The sequence below is a fragment of the Parasteatoda tepidariorum genome, chromosome 3 (assembly GCF_043381705.1).
Source record: "Parasteatoda tepidariorum isolate YZ-2023 chromosome 3, CAS_Ptep_4.0, whole genome shotgun sequence".
Taxonomy (NCBI): Eukaryota; Metazoa; Arthropoda; class Arachnida; order Araneae; family Theridiidae; genus Parasteatoda; species Parasteatoda tepidariorum.
This window is the reverse complement of record NC_092206.1, coordinates 35,268,749-35,292,899: the sequence shown is the minus strand read 5'-3', so window position 1 is coordinate 35,292,899 and position 24,151 is coordinate 35,268,749. Positions and strand designations below refer to the sequence as shown.

The following is a 24,151-nucleotide window of genomic DNA, read 5'->3' as shown; positions in this document are numbered from 1 at the left end:
TGCGCACAATTATGAAACTGATTTATTGTAAAAGAATTCTATGCAAAAACTAACTTTCAGTAAATATTAATTTTAGTTTATGATTTTATTTAATAACGGTCGAATTGCTAGGTGTGCAATTTTTTGCATAATTTTAAAGAAAATGATTCATTATAGCAAAATACAATATTTGAGCAAAATAGGTTGTATAGTTCCGGAGTAATTAAATCTAAAAAAAAGTTAGATATTTATAATTCGACTTTTCAGGAACTATTCGACTAATTTTAATTAATTTTTTCTTCACGTAAAAGTATGTTCTTTAAAGTAATGCAAAATTTTACACTTTAAAATTCGAAATTTTTTCAAGCATTATTAAATAAAATAATAAAAAAATAAAAACTATGTATTTAATAACTTGTGTTGTAATAACTTACGTACCATACATGGTACCTCAATAATAGACCTGGATCTAGGTAAAAAAATTAATTCCTACAAAATTAAGTTAGAACAGTTTACTAAAGTCTCAAAACATTACTAATTAACATTATATCATACTACCACAACACGTTACAATGCAAGATTAAAAAAATTACTCGTATAGGTCAGTACAAAAGCGTACATTGAAATTCTCTAGAATGAAAAAATTATTTTTGAATAAAGCTACATGGTTGTGAAAAATAAATTTAAAGCAATATAAAAGGAGACAGACGCGCGCAGGTCGTCGGGCTACCGAAGCGGAGGTGCCATCCCCTCCGCAGAGGATCAAAATTGTGATGGCATGTCTTCGGATCATCCTCCGGGATGTTTCCCAGACCGTCGCCAATAGCCCATTGTGCAGCTCTAGTGCGACGTAAATTAACAACAACAACATTCAATTCCCTCAAACAACCACCTTATCGAAGATTGTTCTTCTCTGTTGCCACACTTGGAACCAAATAGGAAAATTCTGCTAACGCAGTTTATCCACTGCTCATCCTTGATCCTCCATTGACATGAACAGTCAGAACAATACTTAAGCACAGTGTCTTTCTTCCAAATGGGTGGGTAGACTCATTCTGTTTTCATGGCGACTCATTCTGCGTGCCTAGCCAAAGGTTCAGTGCTTACGTGAGAACAAAATTGAGGATGGAAAGTCATTCTATTTGCATGTCCAAAAGTTCAGTATTTATATGAAAACAAAATTGAAGAGATGTAATGTATGTTACAATGAGTTGTAACAGTACTAATAATTAATCTTTGTACGGAATATTCCTCGGATAAGCGAATTTTATAATACAAAAGTCCTCGAAATATATCGAAAAACGCAAAAAGTAAAATTAACATTAAGAGGTCAAAACTTTGAACCGCTTTTCTGACCAAACTATTTGTACCATATTCCCCAGATTGCGACTGACCCTTATATTTTGGGGGTAGGAAATCCGAATCCATAAAAAAAGACATGTTTATTCAGAGGGAAAATGTTTTTGCGTCTGATATCGTAATTTAAAATATCGTCTGTAGCTCTTGATAAGCACATTTAAATTTTTCCTTTCAAACCATTAAGATGGAGTTTTAGAACGTGAATATCCGATCATTAGATCAAAAGTTATTCAGTGTGATCCATTTCTTTCTTTGCGGACTGCTCACAAATTCCTCCAAGCAGATCTGCTGCCAAAAATTACAAACACACATTTCTTAGAAGGAGAAAGAGCCTCACCCTCCCTCACAGTGGAGGGCCAGCCAGCGAATATTTAAGTCACAATGCCACACTTCTGAAAGAAGACTCTTTTGTACTACTTATGGACCCTCTTGCCATTCATGAGTGAAAAAGAAAGTTCTTCTTAATACAGTCTATTCACAGCAAACGGTATTCTCTCTCGGTATGTGGGGAATCGGAATAATGCAGAGGTGCAACTTTTTCTGTCCCTCAAAACAGGCTTATATTTTACTGGTATGGCTGCATCAATAAACTTGGTCAATAGACTTGAAAAGTAGTTTGCACATATATTGTAAGAGGCCTCTCTCCTAGTCATCTTGGATTTAAGGTTAAATTTTTTGATTTGCGTTTTCTTGATGTCTTTTGCACACAACAAAGTTTTGATAATTTAGTGTTATTTTTCAGCGCAATACAATTCAAAAAGCGGATGGTAATAAACGGAGTCACTTTACAAGAAATAGGGCTTCGTATTTTTTAGAACTCTTATGGGTTTTTCCTAAAATCTTACAATCAATAAAATTTTGTGGTTTTGAGTACGTAATTTCAGTAGCCAGTTTTTAAATTCTTTAAAAATAAATTTTATTGGAGTTTAAATTGATGAATCTTTCTTTGGGCGATCCTAAAAAGACTCGTTTAATGATAATAAGCACAAACACAAAGATAATTATCAAAAATCTAAAAGCAGATTGTTGTATGCTATTTAATTACCTTCTAAATACTGTTGATTCATTGGTATAACTTAGACAGAAAAAGAGAAGAGAGAATCTAAAATGTCGCACGTTTTATAGTATTTCAAATTCTGATTGGGTGATGGCCTTGTTTTTTACATGTATAGAAACATACTACCAAACAGAGTAAATATCTATTATCAGCTTATTTTTGAAAATTAAATAAAGCGAATTAAAGTCATGATTAAAATCTCCAGCCCATTGACAATTCGGTTAAAAGGAGAAAGACCTTTTAAAAGCTTTGTAGAATACGATACATATGATACATATGATATGACGAATATGATACATATTCTCAAAGATTAAATCAATCGCGACTAAGTAAAACTAACATTTTAGAGGGTTTCAGTTGCTACTCGAATTCACATTTTCATAAAGCATAAATCAATCGCATTAAAATAGTTAATATTTAAATGAAACTTGAAATATCCATAGAAAAGATCATTATTTTTGTGTTTTTATTACTAAAATAAATGCCAAAACCAACATTAAATTTATTACAATCAATTGATTTCAATTTAGATTACCAAATAATTGATTACTATAGCAGCTGTCGTATTCATTAGTCTGTAATGAACAATATTTCGATACAGAAAATTTGTATTGGAGAGAACGCAAAGCTTACCAAAGGCTGTAGAGCTAGAAAAGATTGGTTTATGACATTTTTATTTATTTATTTTTTACATAATTGTCCATTTATTTATTTCACCATTCACACTCAATCTCCTATTTGTTAGTTCATGCATTTGCTTACTTTCTTTTATCGTTCCTTTGTTCCTTTATTCACTTTCGTCCCATTAAATCAAGAATTATTAGCATAATTGGTTGACCAAGTAAAGCAAGTGATTTTAAAGATAAACAAAAAAATAAACTTAAAATTAATGCATGTTGTATTTTAGGGTGATGTGTTTTCTTTACTCTTCATTAAATGCATTAAGAAAATATATATATGGGTAAAAATAATAGTCGTTACTGTATAACGAAACATACATTAAGTAAATATATCATGCTATTAAAAAACAATGACGTAATTCAAGAATTCTTCTCTCCAGGCCTTTAAAGGCTTATAAAGCAGTAGTGAAATGATTTTGATGTCAATAAGAAAAATTTGAGATCAGATGTGTGTGAAAACTATTTTATTTACAACTTACCACTCCCGTATTAGCTTCGTTCTAGCTTTTCAGCAAATCGCTCATGGGCTGCAATAGCTGCCCAACTCAAAAAATCGAATTTTGTGATAAGTGGGTTTAAAGTTTTCATTGCTAATGAAAATAAGTGGGAAATGCTTTAGTTTGCTTAAACGAAGATTACTTTCAAGTTGAATTATAGATTGTGCTAGTATTGCTGCTGAAAAGAATGTGTACTTTCCTGTTTACACCTGTTCTAAGTCCAAAAGGTGTGTTTTTTGAGTTGTACCACTATTACAGCCCATGAGCGAAATTTCAAATATTAACGTACCATGGAAACGCATTTTGGCTTAAAACGATGAAAAAAAAAATAGGGCCCACACAGCATCTCAGCAATAAGAATAATCCTAGTTTGGTTAATCAAGTAAGTAAAAACTAAACTCAGTGGTACAACAGCCCATCGAGAGCGATTAGTTCCCCAAGCATGTTTGGAACTCATTTTATTGATCCATTGGATGGTATGAGAGGCAACTTTACCCAGCTCGAGGATCGAACCAAATACCAATGGCCGGAAGGGCTACCACTCAGCGTGTATAGAAAAATAAAAAGAAAGTAATAATTTTAGGGTTGCTTTTGTATTATATGAACTTTATTTTTTTATGTGAATCTTGTTAGGTTGTCATGAAAATTTCTAGTTAAAAAAATATAAGGCATTGAGTACAACAGACTCAAAAACTATTATAATTGAAAATTTTTGTCAGAGGTCCAAATGATTAATTTTTTTTTTCCATTTTTACTTTTGGATTATATCTAGCTAACGTAATAGTTGCATCTCAATAAAGAACTAAGACTTTGTATCTTTTTACTTTATGAATCTACAGTTCTTTTTGATCAATCGGTATAGAAAAAGAACATGTCTCTTATCATCGTAAAAGAAATGAAAAATGTCTTTCAGTATAAAAGATGGATGAATAACAGCCGAGTTTATGAATACTCGTTTTGTGTTTCGAGATATTTTTTGTGTTATTTCGCAAAGAAAATAATACGAAACAATTTTTCAGATCTCTTCTATAGTTACTTAATGGTATTTTTTTTTGAATGAAGAAAAGACAGGAAAATAAAAATTTAAAAGATTTTTTATGGTGAAGTTTAAGTAGGAATCTTGATAAGGATGCATGTATGATAGGAATTTCTTTCATTTGCATAAGCCTTTCTATGAAAAATACTTTTTTTTAAAATGAAAAAGATCTTTGTGTTTATCTTTCTTACTTAAAATAACTATCTCTTAATAGTTATAAAGCCTTCCATTTAAATAACTGCTTTTAGAAAAACCATTTCGTTTTAATTATTTGTAAGAAATTGTTATTTAACTGTAACTTCAGTTCACGGTTAAAATTGTCTTTACTAGTTCGACTCATTAAAAAAGCACTTACAAAAGTAGAATTAACATAGTTTAACATCCCCAAAGAAAAGAAAATTATATTTAAAGCAATAGAATGTTTAAAACAAATAGAAAAAATTATTGTGTAAATTTTAGAAGCAAGGCTGTTGACTATAGATAAGATCTGTGTTACCTAGTGTCCCTGAAACGGTAGAATATTTCAAAAATAAATATAAAAAAAACTGATGGATAAGAATATATGATGGATTGCTGTTTTCTGAGCGGGAAATAATACATTATAACACTTTTAAAATAAGTTGAAAAACTCATCAACAGGTGGCACTGCAGTCTGGAAATCTAGAAAATGGATATGAAAATATGATGGATTGCTGTTTTCTGAGCAGGAAATAATACATTATAACACTTTTAAAATACGTTGAAAAACTCATCAACAGGTGGCACTGCTGTCTGGAAATCTAGAAAATGGATATGAAAATATGATGGATTGCTGCTTTCTAAGCAGGAAATAATACATTATAACACTTTTAAAATAAGTTGAAAAACTCACTAACAGGTGGTACTGCTGACTGGAAATCTAGAAAAAAATTTATTAGCTAGATGTCAGACAACTGAGAAGTGATCAGACTATTGAAAGTGATTGTTAATTTCGTCCTGAAAGTAAACGCATTTATACCTATAAATGGTAGTTATTTTGAAATCCTCATTTCGTAATTTTTTGCAATGCAATGCTATCTCCTGACGAGTTTTGTATCTAATTTTAAACTTTGTGAAAATGATTACCTGGATTGCAATGATGATTCCAGAAAACTATACCTTTTCATCTTTTTCAATTTTATTTAATTGATTATTCAAATCTTCGGTAATTTTAACCATGTACAGTATGAGCGCAAGAAGGACACGCTTTAATTAGAAAACTAATAAAAGATATAAGTATCCCTGGAACTTTGGAATTTGTTCTAATATATATATTCAACACTACCTTAATAAAAAATATAATTATACTTATTAATTATAATATTTAAAAAAATAAAAATATTAATTTAATGAGAAAATTTTTTTTCTCATAAATGCATTGATGAAAGTGCGGATTTCATATAACACTCTTTTTTCTTGTTCTTTTTCGTTCATCACGCTCAGTTGTTTTTTGTAATTATGATACTGAATTTCTAAAGTTAAAGCATATTATTATTATAAATTGGGAGCCATGATGGCTCAGGGGATAGAGCATTTGCCCTCCAATGAGGTGAACCGGTTTCGAATCCCATCGATGGCTGGTCGGTGAGAATTCCGCGAATTGCACCGACCACAGTGCATGCGTAAAATATCCTCAGTGGTAGACGGATCATGGGTTAAAGTCCCTTTGCGGCGTCAGGCTTACTGTGGGAGGTTTTCGTGATTTTCCTCCATGTAACGTAACTGCGGGTTAGTTTCCATTAAAAGGACCACGTGGGCAAATTTCTCCCCATGTTTTATCCAGGAGTTCCCTTGTCTTCTGGATTAGGTTTAAAATTACAAGGTTACGGAGTTGAACATTAGCAGTCGTAAGCCCCAAAAATTGGGTGAACTGTGCGATGACGGTTATGAAATAAAACATAGTAAATGGGTTCTAAATTACTATGTAATATTTCAAACTGACTTTCTTTCAAATGCTATGCATATGTTCAATTACTGATTCTATAATAGCTCTAACATTAATATTACATACCGGCTATATGACTAAGATTATGTGCAAAACAAATATTGAAATAGTGGATGCATTAAGAACATACAAAAGTTATATTTCGGCTCTAGTATGGAAGTTATAAGCAGGCTATAATATGTTTATTACATACTGGCTTGAATAAAAATAGTTACAAATAAAATATATTGACTTTAACATGAATAGTTATATATCGGGATTACAGCAAATACTATTTATTTTAGATCTATTTCACTTGTAATTATTCTTGCTTCACAGCTTGGGCTTGCCTTTCTAAAATAAATACATATCCAGAAACAACTGCCCTCTATAATCATCCTTATTTCTTTTTAATGAACTTCTCTCTCTTCCTGCGTCAGTTTTAGTTTACTACATTGTTTGAAAATTTTATACTAAGCACGTAACAATTTCTGTATTTTTGACATTTTAGTTTTTGAGTCATTAAACGCTATACTGATAAAAAGTTTAGCTAGCGTTGAATTATGACATTGTATAAATTTGCTGTAACCTTAATAAGGTATAAAGTTTAAAAATATAGTGTAATTTCAAGATTCTTAAACTTTATATAATACCACAGTGCAACTTGATCAGAAATATTGTTTAATTTAATTCTTTTAACGTTGATGCGATTTGCATAATATTATGATTCAAGCAAAATTTCCACCAAATACACACATTGAAAATGTTTTTTTTAGCTATTTCAATCTTGAAACATTAAACATTACTTTAATAGAAATGCTAGACAGCGGGGAACTGCAATATGGTGCAAACTTGCAGTTTCCTTTATAAAGTACTTTGTTCTTATTATGTTACATATAATTCTTAAATTTGATTTCATAATACTTTTCAACTTGAAATACAACGTGGTAAAATGTCATCCGTCATTAGGAAAGCACATTTTAACGTATTATATCTCAAATGTATTATAATGTATAGGTAACGGTTATGTTTAGCTATGGTAATGTATAGGTAGCGGTTAAAGGTAACATATTATACTTCAAAGGTATAGTCTCGCTGAACTGACATGTAAGCGAGAACAGATTTTAAAACAATTTTTATTAAACTATTACAATCCTTGAAAATACTGATATATTCTATTACCTATTTTTGTTTAAATATTAACATTAATTATTGATTTCATTGCTAAAAGAATCTAAGATAATTACAGATCTTGTAACCCCGTAACCACTTTAGTCATCTTTATTAATTTTTAATAATCTTCTTCTTTCTTTTTTCGTCAGTTTTAGTTTCTTCCAACCTTTCCTTTAGTTTCTTTGATTGAACCTTTGATTGTAGGTATATTAAGCACGTAACCGTTTTTGTATTTTGCACCATTACTGTTTTTAAGACATTTAACGTTATATTGAAAGAAATATTGGATTGTGTAGAACTATAATATTGTATAAATTTAATTTTCGGTTGCCTTATTAAGGTTCGTAGTTCAAGCGTATTATAGTGCAATTTAAAGTTTCTTAATTTTTATATGATACTGGAGTTAAATGTGATCGAAAATATAGTTTAATCTATAACCTCTTCAGCGATGAAGTATATTGCGTAAGATTATGATTCAACGAGGAGAGCTTTCAGCAAATAAATAGATTGAAAATGTTGTTTCAGCTATTTTAATCTTGAAGCATTAAACATTATATGGATGGAAGTGTGAGATAGCATAGATCTTAAATATGGTAAAAACTTGCCGTAACCTTAATAAGGTACTTGGTTTAAATTAGGAAAAATATAATTTTTAAATTTAAATACATGATATAGTACTTCAACTAGAGCAGCAGTTTGGTTCAATTTATTTCATTGTTAAGGAAGCAAATTTTCCCCGTTCAATTGTTGAACTAAGTTTTCAATGAGTCCACTTTTTAACTCCATTTCTTCAAGATATTATTATCTTTAATGGAGAAGATAGATTTATTTTTACCTATTTTTGTTTAAATATTAACATTAATAATTAATTTCAAGGTTATTGAAAAATATCTAAAATAATTATTACTTCTTTATAAGCATACAAATATATTTTAACCAGAAAAGTTCAAAGCTGTTCTAATTCTGTAGAGATAATGTTAGAATTAATGAAAATGATCCATAAAAGGCACTTTTAAAAGGATATTTTAAAAACTTAAATTTATATTTGCAGTAAAAATCAGAATTTCATGACATGAAAAAAAAATTACAAAATAAAAGTTTCTGAAGTAATAAATTGCACCGGTTATTCCAAGTCAGCAGTTTTGATTTATTTCCATTTCAATTTCATTCTTTCCAAAAAAGAATGAAATATGTACTCAACTACAAGAAAAAAAAAAGTTTTATGAAGAAGAAATTTAGAGACGTTTCGAAGATTAGCATGTGATTTCTTAGTAATAAATGGAAAATGAAAAATGAAAAAAAAAAAATACTTTCGAATTTCAAAACTATGATAAAAATTCATTTTTTGTTCGTAACTAAAAGGAAAATGAAAGACAAATATAAAAACGCTTTCTTAATGCATATTTATTGTTCCAATTGAAACGAATGAGGTTTTTAACAAAAGATAAAAATATTTTCGTTTGTCGATGTATCTATTTTTAGGTTGTTTCAGCTTGTTTACAATATTTCTTATCTTTGCTCCGTTTGTTAATTGAAAAAAAAATATTTTTACTGATTTATTCTTTTCAAAAAATATTTCCTCACGACATATAATAAAAGTCTTTAAATCTAAAAGTTAAAAATTTGGAAAATAAAAAAAATAAATAAAAATGTTTATGGCTAATATTATTCTTAATTATGTATTTAAAAAATATTATTTTTAACAGTGCATAATAATTTTTATCTTTTTTAAAATCTTATAATTTGTTTCTAATTATATTTAAGTAATCTAAATTTTTTACTGAATTTGAATTACTTTTATTGAATTCGCATGTGATGATACAAACGCCAACACCGTGAGACAAATTTACGCTCTGTTAAAAATGGAAACTTAAATTTCACCAAAATTTCTTCATTTTTTGACAAAACCTTCAACTTAAGTTCCGAGTGACCCTTTCGTTAAAGTGACGAAATAACTATAATTTCTACAAGGAAATGAATTTCGTCAACAGTTAAGAAATGTTTAGTCATTCTGTTTGTTTAAAAAAAATCTCTATTTAACTTACAGATAATCAGTTTATGGTGGGCCCTATATAGCTGGATTCGAACTTCTTGACCACCATACAAACGAACTGCTTATTTGGTCACTTTATTTTCGATAGGATGGACTTCATCCTAGTTTCTTCATTCTAGTTGATCACTCACAATACACTACGATGAGGCTTCGGGTTGAGGAAGCATTTTGTTATATGTTTGAGAGTTCCGTTTGCTACAAATCACGTGATTTTGAGACGAAATGATTAAGTCAGTTTTATAGCGTAAGCTGTTCTCTTTTATTCTTGATGACGGGATATTCTTCAAGGTTCTTTTATGAAATTTAAAAATTGTTTAATTTCCTTAAAACTACATTTAAAGTTTTGATTTTAAATTTATTTACTATCATCTCAAAGATCAGCTTGGTTTAAAGCGGAAAAAAAATGCGGAAAAAAATCTTCAATCATTTTTTTCACGGAAAAAAAATGCGATTAAAATTACTGTACAAAGCATAATTTCAGTTTATGAAACCAAAATATTCAGTATTTAAACCATTCATTTGGTCTTTCTCTATTTATATAGTAATGGTTTACCGGAAAATTTGATTTTCAAAATTATAGTTCATTTTTACCATATATTTAGCAATGAATACAAAACTGAAAAATTAAATTTCATTAACAGAATGAATGTGTTGCATGTCATAATTTAAGGTATCATAAAAAATTACCAAATTATACAACATTTACCATCTTAAAAATTAATATTATTTTATTGTTAATTTTTCCAAAATTATTACCGAACTGCTTCATTGGAATTTATCGAGGTTTTTGTTGTTGACATGAAGACTATGCCTTTTTTCTCAGTGATACTTTCTTCAACGACTAAGAGAAAAAATATTAAAATTTTTTAGTAATTTTATTCGGGAGATATTTCCCCTAGATAAAAATTATTTTAAAATCAATGAATATTTCTTAATATTTGCTCACACTAGTGAGTCTTAACTTATGTCCTTCCAATTTTTTACATAACTTCAGTTATCTTCATATTCATGCAGCTTTATCTTAACCGTCATAATTAAAATTCAATTATATATTTGTCAAGAAAACAATTTTAGATTTGTATCTCTGACTAAATTCAAAATTTTCATAAATAGCATTGACGCAGTTGGCTGGAGAGGAAAAAAATAATCAGTGAGTTAAGGGTATAGTTATTAATTACAATTTCAAAACAGTTATAAAAATAGTATGTTTTTCTTTAATATTATGTATAACGACAGAGCCTTTGAATGGCCTTGAGACATAAATGCATTATTATTCTAATTTAAAACTTTTAAATTTGTTAATTAATTTTATTCAAAATTCATCTTTGTAACTTATTACACATTTTCAGAATTAAAAAACTAACTTTTGACGTTTCAGCAATAAATTTCGTTAATTTTAGAATAATTTCGTTACGAAATCACGTGACTTGAAACGAAACAGGAGCTGTCAAATATATGACAAAAACGTTTCTCTCATCTCAGTGCATTGTGGGAGACTGCTAACTTGAACGTAGACTAGATAATCGAAACTTCTTTTTCTTTGGTTAATGTCGGGCACTTGGGTCTATTTCCCATCGACCTCAGAAATGCCAGAACTGCTACTCTCTTCTCGTTACCCAGTGAGCACCTATGGCCAAGCCACGGTGGGGGGGGGCAGAATCGCTCACGTCACACAACCACAAACCCATTTATCGGGCAGGCTACATTCGCACACAGAAGAAAGGACATAGAACACAAAGAGAGAAAGAAACATTAGTGCCCTGAGCGGGCTTTGAACCCGCGACCATTAGCTCCGCAGTCAGGCACGGTAACCGCTCGGCCACCTGGTTGGCGATAATCGATACTAGAATGATGAAATAAGCCACCCTTCATGAATAGTGGTCAAAGACATGGTCTCTTAACAGGAGGGTCCCGTGTTCGAATCTCACTTCGGGCATGGATGTGATTTCTCTTTCTCCCTGAGTGTGTTCTACTTGTTCTTCTTGTGTTGTTTAGGTGACATATATAGTGCCCACGAGAAAGTGATAAAAATACTACAAGTTAGACACTATAAGATGTAAAAAAAAAATTATAAATAAAGTGACGAAACATTTCTTCACTTTTGACGAAATTCATTTCCTTGATGAAGTGGCGATAGTTATTTCGTTGCTTTTACAAAATGTTCTTTCGGAGCATATTTTCAAGAAACGAAAAAAGTTTCGTGATATTTAAGCATCCATTTTTTTACTATGCAGGGGCAGTAACCTTAAACAGATATAAAGTAACTAGTCTTAAATTATTTTTTACTAACTGACAATTGATTAACCAAATAAATATTGATTTTACATCAGAGTACTGTTTAACATTTACGACGTGAGAATCTTTACCTCATTAATTAAAAAAATTCTGATTCGAACCTATTTTCAATTGGCGAATTATTTTTTTATAAAATTTTGCAAATACGTCTAAACAGAATTTTAAAAAGATCTTTCAAGATCATATTTTACGCAGAAAAAATATACTCAGTTTTTTTACTTCTTCCTTATAGCTTAAAATGCTTGAATATATTTGTATAATGCATGACGTACATTTGTGCATTTTCAACAGATGTTCTAAATTTGGGATGACAAGAGTACCAGCTTAGGAACTCGAAAAGCAGTGAAGAGGGTAAACTTTTTTTTTCATATTACATATGCAAATAAAATCAATGATATAAATTTTTTGACAAGCTTTCTACAACTCGACACCTTTAAACTTATTTCCAAAAGCGTATAAATTTTGAATGATATTAGAATAAATTTGAAAGAGAAAGTGAATGATAGTGGTATAAGCTTACAAGGCATAAATAAAAATTCATGTTAGTTTGTGCAGCGTCTTATATAGCGTGAGATATTTTTCTTACTTTAATTTGTCTTAGAAAAATCTTATTGATGCATGAAAAAAAAAAGATATCCAATGTATAAAATTGAAAAAAAATTCTATAATTAAAAAAAAAATAGTTGAAAAGTTGAATGTTGATAACGAATTATTTTTCTAATTTTCACTTTTTAAAATTATTTTTTTAAAAATTTCTATAACTATTATTAGTATTATAAGATGAAATATTGCAGGTAATTATTATATATTATGATAATATTATTATAATATATTTATAATAATATTGTATTTATAATAATATATTATTCACAATAATATATTTTCAATATTGTTATATTTACAAGAATATATTAATTATTAAATTATTTGTTATATAGTAATTATTGTATATTACGTATAATATTATGCATTATATTGTGATATTATAAAGTTTCTAATTATTTTTTCAGTTCTAATTTAAACTATACAACAGGCGTTTTGGATGAGATAAATTTTCAGGAAGAATCAGGTACATTATTTGTTTTTTAGACGAATTCTGTTCTTAACTTTTAGAATTCGAACTTAATCGCTATAAAAAATAAGAACTGTTTTTGACCACATTTAGTACATGCGAGTGTAAGATGTGAATCGCCATGGAAATGTTTAAGTGTACAAAAATATTTTTGCTAGCTATCATAAAATGAACTTTAAACAAAGATAATGTATTGCAAAATATTTTTTTAATCATTTATTAATTTTAATACTTAAAAAATAGAAGTCATAAAACTGAAAAGAATACCTCAAATTAGGAGAAATAAAATTATTTTCACTAATTTAAACTTTGTTTTTATTAATGAGAAAATGAAAGGATGAAAAAATCGGCTGAATAATTTAAGAGTAATTAAATTTTGTATGTTTAAATTTTCATTTTGTAAAAACTATTTCATTGGATCCAGGATAGTTTAATTAAGGAGAAAAAAATCTGGTAAAATTATCGCACTTAATGGGGATGACATTTCTGGTAAAGAAAAAACATAGCCGTTGTCCATAAAACCTAAATACACTTTTCTCAAACGATTCATTTGATAATTTTTCCATCCATTTGGTGACGGTTTCTATAAATTTTAGTTTGAGTTATAGTTCTAATTACAATCATTTAGCAAAAAACACACAATTGAAAAATAAATTTAACCGAATGAATGGTACTTCCTTAAGTAACAAGATAAAATTACTGAATTTTATCACAATGACCAAATTTTATCACGCAATATAAAACCATATTTTAATGTTCACTTTACCAAAATCATTACCAAAGCACTTTGGCAAAAATTAGCAAGCTCTTTTGTGTTCCTGTAGAGCCAGAAATACGATAAATTTTTCTGTAATCTTGCATTTATGGCTATAAATTTTTTCTCATTTAAAATAGAACTACATATAATAAGCATGTTAATTAATTTCTCTCATATTTTATAATTAAATAACGAAACTCATAAATGTAATTTTTTGTTACTCTTAACTTATTTTTGCACAAACAAGAATTTTTATATTACTCTATGATTTTTGATTTTCTGAATCAAACGCATTTTTGTCCCAACTTCTAAATACTCTTTTAGAACCTTATTTTCTACATACCCATAATTTGATATTTCAATTTCGATATAATTTGCTAATTACAACTTTTCCCTTTATTAAAAGGTAAAAAAAAATATTTGCTCATTAAACGAAAAATAGGTTTATTAAAAAAATCGTTTTTGCGTCTGATTTTGAAATGTAAAAATTTAGCTTATCGAAACATTAATATTGCTTCTGAGCTTGTGAGAATCTCTTTATGACATCCAATTTTGTAAAAGGTTTTTTTTTTATATCACACACTCTATATCATTTATGTTTAAAACTTAAGATCGTACTTATTGTATCATAGTAAAAAATTATATCTTTTATCTCTCTTTTATAAAATCACGAAAGCTAAATATAAATTAATAATTATCATTAATTGCTTCTATTTTTTTAAAAAAAAACAATAAATCCTTCTATTAGTTACATGAAATATTTTTCATATTAGTTATCTGAAACAATAGATATGAGACAATAAAACCTTCTAGTTGCATAAACCTTTCAAACAAAGATTAATATTTTAAACATACTTATTTTATCTTAACTAAAATATGTTCTAATATTTGTCATTATATCTATACTTGCAGTTACATTTTTCTTGAGCAGTTTTGAATATTTAGCATAATTTTCTATTTCTTCGTTTTCTTTGAATCTGAGTTTAATGATCGCAGTTTAAAAATAAAGTTTGAAAAGTGACAATTCCAGTCTCTCTTGATTTATAGTTTTCTTGAGTTGATTTATGTTGGCGTGACTTGATTGATGAATTACCGGTGGTGAATACTTCCATGATAATTAACTCCAATTTTGATTTGTTTATCACACTAGGTATGGCTCATAAACATGATTAAATGAAAGTTATTATTCAGAAATGCATTTCGTGAACTAGCTTTTATATTAAGAAACCAATGAGTGTATTTTATTACAAATAAAATGTTTATTTAAAAAAGGAGTGCTGTAACTATTAATTCCGGTATAAACTTGGTTTTTAAAATAGATATTTTTAGTTAAAAAAGTGTATTTAAAAAAACACAAGTGGTGGCTATAACAAGTAATGACTATAAATTTCGGTTTTAACTTTTTCTAAATAAAAATTTTCATTTGATTCATTTGAAAAATACAATATTATGAAACAGTTTAGCATGTTAAGCAAAAGTATTAAAAAATTGTTCAGAATGTATATATTTGAAAAAAAAAATAAATGATTTATATAGAAAAAAATATTAAAATAATTTTGTCCCATTAATTAAGCTTGTTTTAAACTTTTGTTATGCTCAAATAATATGATATTGTCATCAGCATACGCTTAACACTTATTTTTGATGTAATTAGGGTTTGAAAGAAAAAATTATTGATTCAATTTATTAATTTAAACTTGATATTAATCGGAATTTAAATAGAAATTTCTTCTTCTTACCAAAGTAAAAGAGAACAAAACGATGACTGACGAAGTGATGAGTGGTAGATGCACAGTGTTTCCTTAAGTAGATAGACAGCTTTAAAAAAGTTATACCAGTTACAAAAATAAGTTTAAAAAAATATCTTCCAATAAGTTTACAAGGTTAGTCCATAATTTCACCCCGAATTCTTAGTTTTAGTTCCGAAAATTTTCGACAGATGATGCTATGAATCTTTCCGTTGTGTTTGCTAATTTTGTTCACCTATTGCGACATGTGATCTCAGCTGCTGATGGACATTTTGAAAATAGTGTAATTTGATTATCATTCATCAAAAATTTTCAAAAAAATTTGTTTTGTTGCTTAATTATTTTCCCATGATTTACAGTTGTATTATCGACAGCACCATCTGCTGGAAATTTCTGGAACTCAAACAAAGAACTCTCCTTTTTGTCACATAACGTTTTTCAAACACTTAAAAAAAAATTTCTAAATTTTAGCCGCTTTATAGTGTCTAATGGTTTAATATTCTTATTTTTTAAGACTATTAGACCATTTATGTCTCCCTGTAGGCGTTATTGTAAAACGAATAATTTTATGGTCTTCAGAAGAATTTCACATAATTTTCAGTATATTAAATTGTTCACATAATGAAACTCTAACATTTACTTTATAATTTGTTTTCTGATTTTTAATGTAATCTAAGATGTTAGTAAAACAAAAAAATCCATACATTGTTTTTGACTGTATAAATTACCTTTTTACTTCTATATTCTGCTTGAAATTTGTTATTAATGCAAATTTTAAGTTCTTAGATTGGTAATGTTGCGAATTTTGCTTTAAACAATGAAAAATTTCAGTTGTTAACATACTAATTTCTTTTGCAAAATGCTATTGTTTTAGCACACATTGTCAAAATTACATTTCAGGTGTGATAGAAATATAAATAATGTAACGCTTGCAAAAATTGTCTAATATTTAAATCTTAAATACGAAAGAGTACTCCTAGAAAGTTTTATTGAAAATCCATACATTGTTTTTGATTGTAAAAGGTATATCTTTCTTTCATTTATCTTCTGCGTTAATTTTTTTGTTAATTCAAAGCTTATCCTTTTCCTTTTAAAGTGCGAAAGGACGTATTGAAATCCAGCTCCTAAATGTCAAATTAAAGCCTTTAAAACGTAGAAGGTTGTTAGAATTATTTTATTGGTAGACATTTAACCTAAATAGAATTTTATTTGCCATAGCAAATAAATTTATAACTTTAAATGAATCGATTCTTTATGAAAAATTTATCCATTCTAATCAAATCTAACTATAACACATCGCTTTTAATAGAAGCAATTTGATACTAAACCGAGAAAAATGTATATCAAAATTACCAAACTATGGTAAACTATGGTATACTTTAGAACATGTTACAAAATCATATATTTTGTTTAACTTAACTTTTCAATTTTTTAATAAGGATTACAAATTTGAAAACCTGAATTACTGATAAAATGTTACCATATGAACTGAAAAATTACCAAATTAATAATGCCGCATATTAATTTGGCAATTAATATCACTCTATAATTTGGTTTCATTGACTAGAATTACATATTTTTTTTCATATAGTACAGTGATTTTAACTGAAATTTTTTGTCCGTGTACAAACATGTATAGCAAACAGAAAATAATGAATAAACATATTCGTTATTTTAAGTGTCAAAACTGATTATGCAAAAATCATTATAGTTTCTACAAACTAATATTTTACGAACTCGTTATTTTTATAATTACTTTAAAATTTTTATTTAAAAAAATTAGATTTAATTGAAACTTTTCAAATAGCTTAAAATCCAGCATTAAAACTTAAAAAAAAAGTTAATGGGAAATTACATTTATAGAATTCTTTTAGACTTATACTGATGTTTTTTTTAAAAATGGCTATAGCTATCATCCGCCTTCCAAAATTTAATCCCAGATTAAGAAAAACTAGTTGTTACTGTTTTCCAAATATTCTGAGCAGTAAAAAAATAGCATTGACTTTATCGTTGTATCTGGAGGCTTTAATCCGTGCGTGTTTGAAAAGCATTTACTGTAAACATACTTTTAGGAGATTGCGATAAAAAGAATACGCCTCTTTGTGACAGTTGTCTTAATCGTTTTATGACCCTTTTGACACATCATTTGGAACTGTCCAAGTGGAAAACTGATAACTTTGCCACCCTATAATTTTGAGACATACTGTCGCAAAAACTGATAGCCTTATTTTATTTATATATAATTTCTATAGCTGAAACCTAGATTTTTTCTGAACTATTTAATGCTTTTAATTCATGAATGATTTATTTAAAAAGAATAGATAATATTCTAAGCAATATTATTTGGAACGTTTCTTAATTTTAAAATAAGGGGATGTTTATTTATAAAACCCAAATATAAATTCTTTAGGATCAGCAAAATCGTTTCTTTAGAAGTATTTTTATCTTTTATTCAAAACTAATTTGATATATATGTTGGACATATTTAAATTTTTAAAAATCAATTTACTATTTTGTTATGATGTTTTGGTATTTAATAAACACATTAACACTTGTATAAACTCAAATATTAAGTTTTGGGACATTTGTTTTTAAAATAAATCTAAAAAAGTGACATTAGATGACATTTAGAAACCATGGCATTTAGATAAAAGTATTTCTAATTTATTTTTTAATTATTCATTAAAATTAGAATGTATAGAACATTTAAATAGTATATATTTGAAAAAGTTGCGCATGCATTGTAATTGAGATAGTATATTTTACCCTTTTATTGTTCATAGTCATTCATGGTCATAGTCAAATTAGTCAAATTCATAGTCAAATTAGCTTAGATTTTTAAAAATAATTAGTTTTTGCAATCCTTGAAAAGAAAAGAAAGCAAGAAACCTGAAATAATGCAGTTATTTTTTTGTAGCTTATGAAGCATATTGAAAAAAAAAACTGAAGCAAATTATAGTAGTGATAGAAGGAAATACAGTTTTCAAATATTGAAGGTTAATATGGAGTATGGTGTAGAATAATAATATGGATCTGGGGCATTTTAAAACCAAGGAAGGTAATTATTATTTAATGTTATGTTGTCAAATAAACACTCTGCATTGTTTACGGCGAATTTGGTCAATTTTTCCATTCTTCTGATAAATTTTCTACGTTTGTTTTTCAAAACAAAATGTTTGTTTTTAAACCACACTATGTCTATGTTTGTTTTTCAAAACATGTTTGTTTTTCAAGACAAAAGAGAAAAATTTTATAACGTTCTATCTTAATTTCCTCATCAGTACCAGATTTTCCCTTGTGTTTATTAATGAGTTTTGACTTTCCTGAGAACTTTTCCATAAATACCGTTGATTGTTCCTTTGTAAGTTTATTTCAAAAATTATATATTTTTCTTTTTTAATTCAGTGTACCAGAGTTAAATTTGGAGATGAAAAAGCATTTGAATTAAGTTTATTATGGGAAATAATAAAATGGTATTTGATTGCAGCTATCAATAAAATTCATGTTGCTGTTGCCGTCGGCCATTAAGGCAGAGGGGGTGCGATCGTGCTTGTTTTCTAGTGGTGCCCTCTTAGGCCAAAAATTCGAATTCTGCCACACCCATACGTCACACCTGCTTATAGGACAGACCCATTCATATGTCCATTCATTCATCCACAGATCGTAATTCTGACCTGAACCAGAGAACGATCAATCTCCTATTCAGTAACACCAGAGGTAATGATTTGTTATGGGAACATCGAAAACTTTGTGACACGACAGATTTAACATACGTCAGTCATATTTACTATACTGGGAGTCTTCGGCAGGCCGGATTCAAACTCCTGTTCTTACAAACGTGAGTCCAGTGCCCTGAAAACCAGGTTATCCTGACCAATAAAATTTAGATTAGTTAAAGTTCAAATGTTAAAGTTTAAGAAAAAAATGAGAGAAAAATGTTGAAACATTAATTTAAAGTTGTGGTAATATCGTTTTCCAAGCGTTACTTAAAAAAACTAAAGCACTATTCTGTTATAATTAAATTCTATTTTAAATGAAATTTATACCTAGTCCATATCAAATTTTGTATTGATTTACTTATTTAATTTATGTACAAGACTATATAAAGGATATTATGCATATTCTGCAATGTGAACTATAGCTGCAAGGTAGGATTTTAACAGTTAGAAATTTTAGAACATTACAAATTAATATCGTTTAAATTCTTGCTCCCTAATAGTTGTACCACGTAATCCCTGATTTAATGTATTTCTCAAACTTGATTTCACACAAATATGCCCTGAGAAAAAAAGTATGTCAAAATTACCAGAATATAGTTAAATTTATTATGTTTCTGGCTTTATGAGAACACCAAAATATGTAAGCACCATACCAAGTGAACACTAAAATTATAAGCTCGGTCATATTTGAGCTGAAGTGTTTTTATAATGCTTTTGGTAAAATGAGCAGTAAAATATGGTTTTATAATGTGCGATACATTTTAGAAAATGAGGTAGTTAGTTGATTGTTACATTATACCTAAAAGTACACTATTTTTTTTGTCGTATGCCTGTTTAGGCAGTGGGGGTGCGATCGTTTCTATTTTTCAGTGGCGCCATCTATGCCTGGAATTCGACTTCTGCCACGCCATTCACACAACCACAACTCGTTTATAGGGCGGGTCACATTCACACACATTCACACACAAAGGAGAAAGGACATAGAACACACACAGAGAGAAAGAAACATCCATGCCTTCCCCGGGATTCGAACCAAAGACCTTTCTGATGCAAGGACAGTTCTCTGCCCCCTACACAGGCCGGTCGGCAAAAGTACGATATAAAAATTATTTATTTTATTAAATTAATTTTTCAGTTTTGCATTATTTAGTAAATGTGTGGTAATAAGAACTATAATTTTTAGAACCAGAATTTACTGTAATCTGTTACTATATAAGTGGAAAATACCTTATATATTTGTTTTATTAACCAGAATTATGTTTTATGTGTGTCATTACCCTACAGTATGGTAATTTTACCAGAACTTTTTTCCATTCAATTTGAACGAAACTATGATAATATATAAATAATATTGCAAAAAAATTTACCTTATTATCGTTTATGAATTATTAATATGATTCAATTGAGAGCCGATTTTTCTGATAGTGTTACCTTTGCAGAAAATTATTGAGAATTTAATAGATTTACTCTTATATTGCTTATATAAAAATCACTTTAAATATTAAATTGCTAAAGTTTTGCACGAGTTTATTACGTTGAAGGACTCAGCTTCTCTTAAAGAGTAACATTAGAATGTAAAAACTGTCTTACAATAAAAAATAATAATAAAACTATTAAATAAGCCAGCATATATTTTTTTTTCTATTCTGAAAAAACTAAAGTTAAGTTCTTAAATAATCTAAACCATATCCATTAAAAAAAAAACATCTTTCAAATATTCATTTCCTGGATAAATATGAAAATAAAATAATTTCTTTTAAACGTAAATTCAAACTAAAGTAAACTATAAAACTAAAGTAATAAAAATTTTCATTGATAAAAGCTTTTTATTTTCCCTTTCTCCTACATTTCCCAAAGAGTTGAAGGTGTGAAAAAGGCTACTAAGTAATATCCCATCATATGAAAAAGCCGTAGTTAAGTATTATTAAAGCCTACTCTAAAATGTGAAGCATCGTAAAATGTACAACATACTCCTGTTTATATCTTTTAAAATTGTTGTAAGCTTGTTGGAAAAGTTTTATATACTTTTTTCAATAAAAATTCCTTTATTTGGCTTAGTAATGATAGTAGAATATCTCAAAACTCATTTTATAACTTATTTTAAAGCCTGGAGTAGAAAAAAAAATCAAAAGTAATTCAATAATATTTACATATATTAATGCTGACTATTAGAAAAACGTTTTCGCCGCTAAAAGTTTTGAATTAGAAAAAAAAGTTAAGTAAGTTGACTTTAATTTTTGCTCCTTAGAAGTACTTATTTAGTTTTTAATGGTTTTTATGTAACTATGTAACTATTGTTGCTAATAACAATATCTGCAACTTAAACTTATAACTATCTCTCGTCTTCAAAGGTGACTTTTCTATCGAGAAAAATTTTATTAAGGGATTTTAAGCTTAGCTTTATTTAAAATTTGTTATTTTAATGAAATGTATATTTAAAATTTATTTTTGCAAAACAATCATTAAATAACTTATACTTCCTTATATGGTTAACAGAAACATGTAATACGGTCACATGACTGCAAAACATATGTATTAGTGTGTTAAATATTGACTTAATTTATAAGCAATGAAACTGAAGATACCTTAGACCATAAGTAAACGTTCAAAGAATTTCCTGCATTATTTTTATGAGAAACTAGACTAAAAAGATTACAATTTCTAAATCAATGTTTCAAACACTGCTTCGGTTCAAATGTTTCGAACGAAAGTATTATTTAATTTTGTTGTTTCTTTTAAGATTTTAGACACTTAGTTACTATTTTGTTGTAAATTACATATCTTTCGTTATTTTGCTCTTTTAAAGTATAGATATGGATTTATGCGCTTGTTTAGATTACACATATTACCTAATTAATATATTAGGTGATACAATTAAGTGATCCCTGTTTATGTTTTTATTATAATTAGTAGAATCAGTTAAAAGTAAAAAAATAGCAGAATGATTTAATTATTTTCCACATACACGAAATAATGCAATTAATTTAAGTTGGTATATATATTTTTATCGTACAAATGCAGCATAAACTGAAAAAAATTTAATTTGGCCAGAAGATATCAACAAATAAACCTGTAAGTTTGTAAAATATAAATTATTTCTCATTATTTTAATATTAAAATTGATAATTAATATTAATTTGCTGAATAAACCAAATCCAGCAAAGTATAACTTAATTACTTTAAACGCTTCACGCTAAATTAAACATAATTTATGTCACGTTTCTATCAGAGACAAAACAAAGTTGCAGAATAATTCTAAACTAAAATATTTGCTTTATTAACATCGACAATCTAAGCTTTAATTCTCCTTATGGCATTTTGTTGTATTTTTTTTAATTTTATGCATATTTATGCATTAACATAATATAATAAGAAAATCAATATAACGTATTACAACCTGTATAATTCTTACGCTTTTTAAGAAAATTAAATTCTATTTATTTAAATAATTTGATTTGAATAAAATTAAAATATGTGCCCATAACTGCAGCATATGATGATTATAAATTTATTTGTCGTGCAACTGACATTTAAAAAATTCTTTCTTTTTTAAGTCTTATAAAGTATTTCTTTATAATGTTTTTAATTATGAATAGAATGAAAAAAAAGACAAAAATATGCATTAATAATTGATCATCCATGTGCATAGAGAAACAAAACCTAATTTCCCAGATCAGTAAGCGTAAAATTTTCTTTCTATCCGTCATACTTGATTAAAGAAGCTTTTAGATAAAATTAATTTAATTTTCTTTCAAATAAATTTTGTACTTGATGTCGCTTTGTTTTTTTTTCAACAGCGCAGCAGAAGTAGAAATTTCATTTAAAAAATGCATTATATTTTCAAATAAGAAACTAAAATATTGAATAAAAGGGGCAAACAATAATAAATGTAATTAATTTATCATAAAAATTACAGAAAATATTTGATATATTTTTTAATGATTTACGGAAATTAAATTAATCAGTTCGAATTTATTCAAAGACGACATCTGAGAATAGTAAATTATGAAAAGAAATATCAAAACTTTTAGAATATGGTGGAGTTTAAAGTTTTTCTGACACTGTTGCAACACCAAACAATAAAAACCGCTTTTGTAATAATTTTGGTCGAATTAATAATAAAATATGAATATTTAATCTGTGATAAAATTTGGTAAATGTGGTGAAATTTGAAATTTTTATCGTGATACTGATCGCGAAATTCGAATCGTGATGCATGGCATAAAAACCGCTTGCATGGTTAAATTTATTTTGAAGTTTTGTATTTATAATTAAATATATTAAGAACTAAAATTTAGAAAATCAGGATTTCAAACGAAACGCTTACATTTGAACGGAAATTATGCTAAATGAATGGTTTAAAATAATGTATATTTTGGTTTTATTTACCAGAATGTTTTTCTGTTTTTTTTATTAAAATGGTCATTACTATACAGCACAACTGAAATTATTTGATTTAAAAATATTTATAGTTATGACTATATTGCTTTAGAGTATCCAATTGTCATTTTAGCTATATGGACGAAAAAGATTATGCTGTAATTGATCAAATAGTTTTTAATTATTTTACAATTATATTAAAAAAAAAAATGAATTTTGACTATTTTGATTCTTGCAAATATGATGCCAACATGGCAATAAAATATTTAGAAATTAATATAATGCTTCATAAATAGTGAATTCTCTCATTTTATTCTTTAAAAAAACTGCGAATCAAACAAAATTTAAAAATAATAATTTGTGATAAAGTGATGCACTTTTCGCTTTAAATAATTAGTTTGGGA

At 27.6% G+C, this 24,151-nt stretch overlaps 1 long non-coding RNA gene across 3 annotated transcripts in view; it reads left to right on the top strand.

The window, feature by feature from the left end:
• The window catches only part of LOC107452535 (uncharacterized), a 163,057-nt gene that overhangs the window by 127,781 nt on the left and 11,125 nt on the right, over positions 1-24,151 (top strand). For all 3 annotated transcript variants that reach the window (XR_011636376.1, XR_001585189.3, XR_011636375.1), the window contains 2 exons: positions 13,082-13,140; positions 18,566-18,706. This is a non-coding gene — a long non-coding RNA (uncharacterized lncRNA). The remainder of the gene's footprint in view (positions 1-13,081; positions 13,141-18,565; positions 18,707-24,151) is intronic.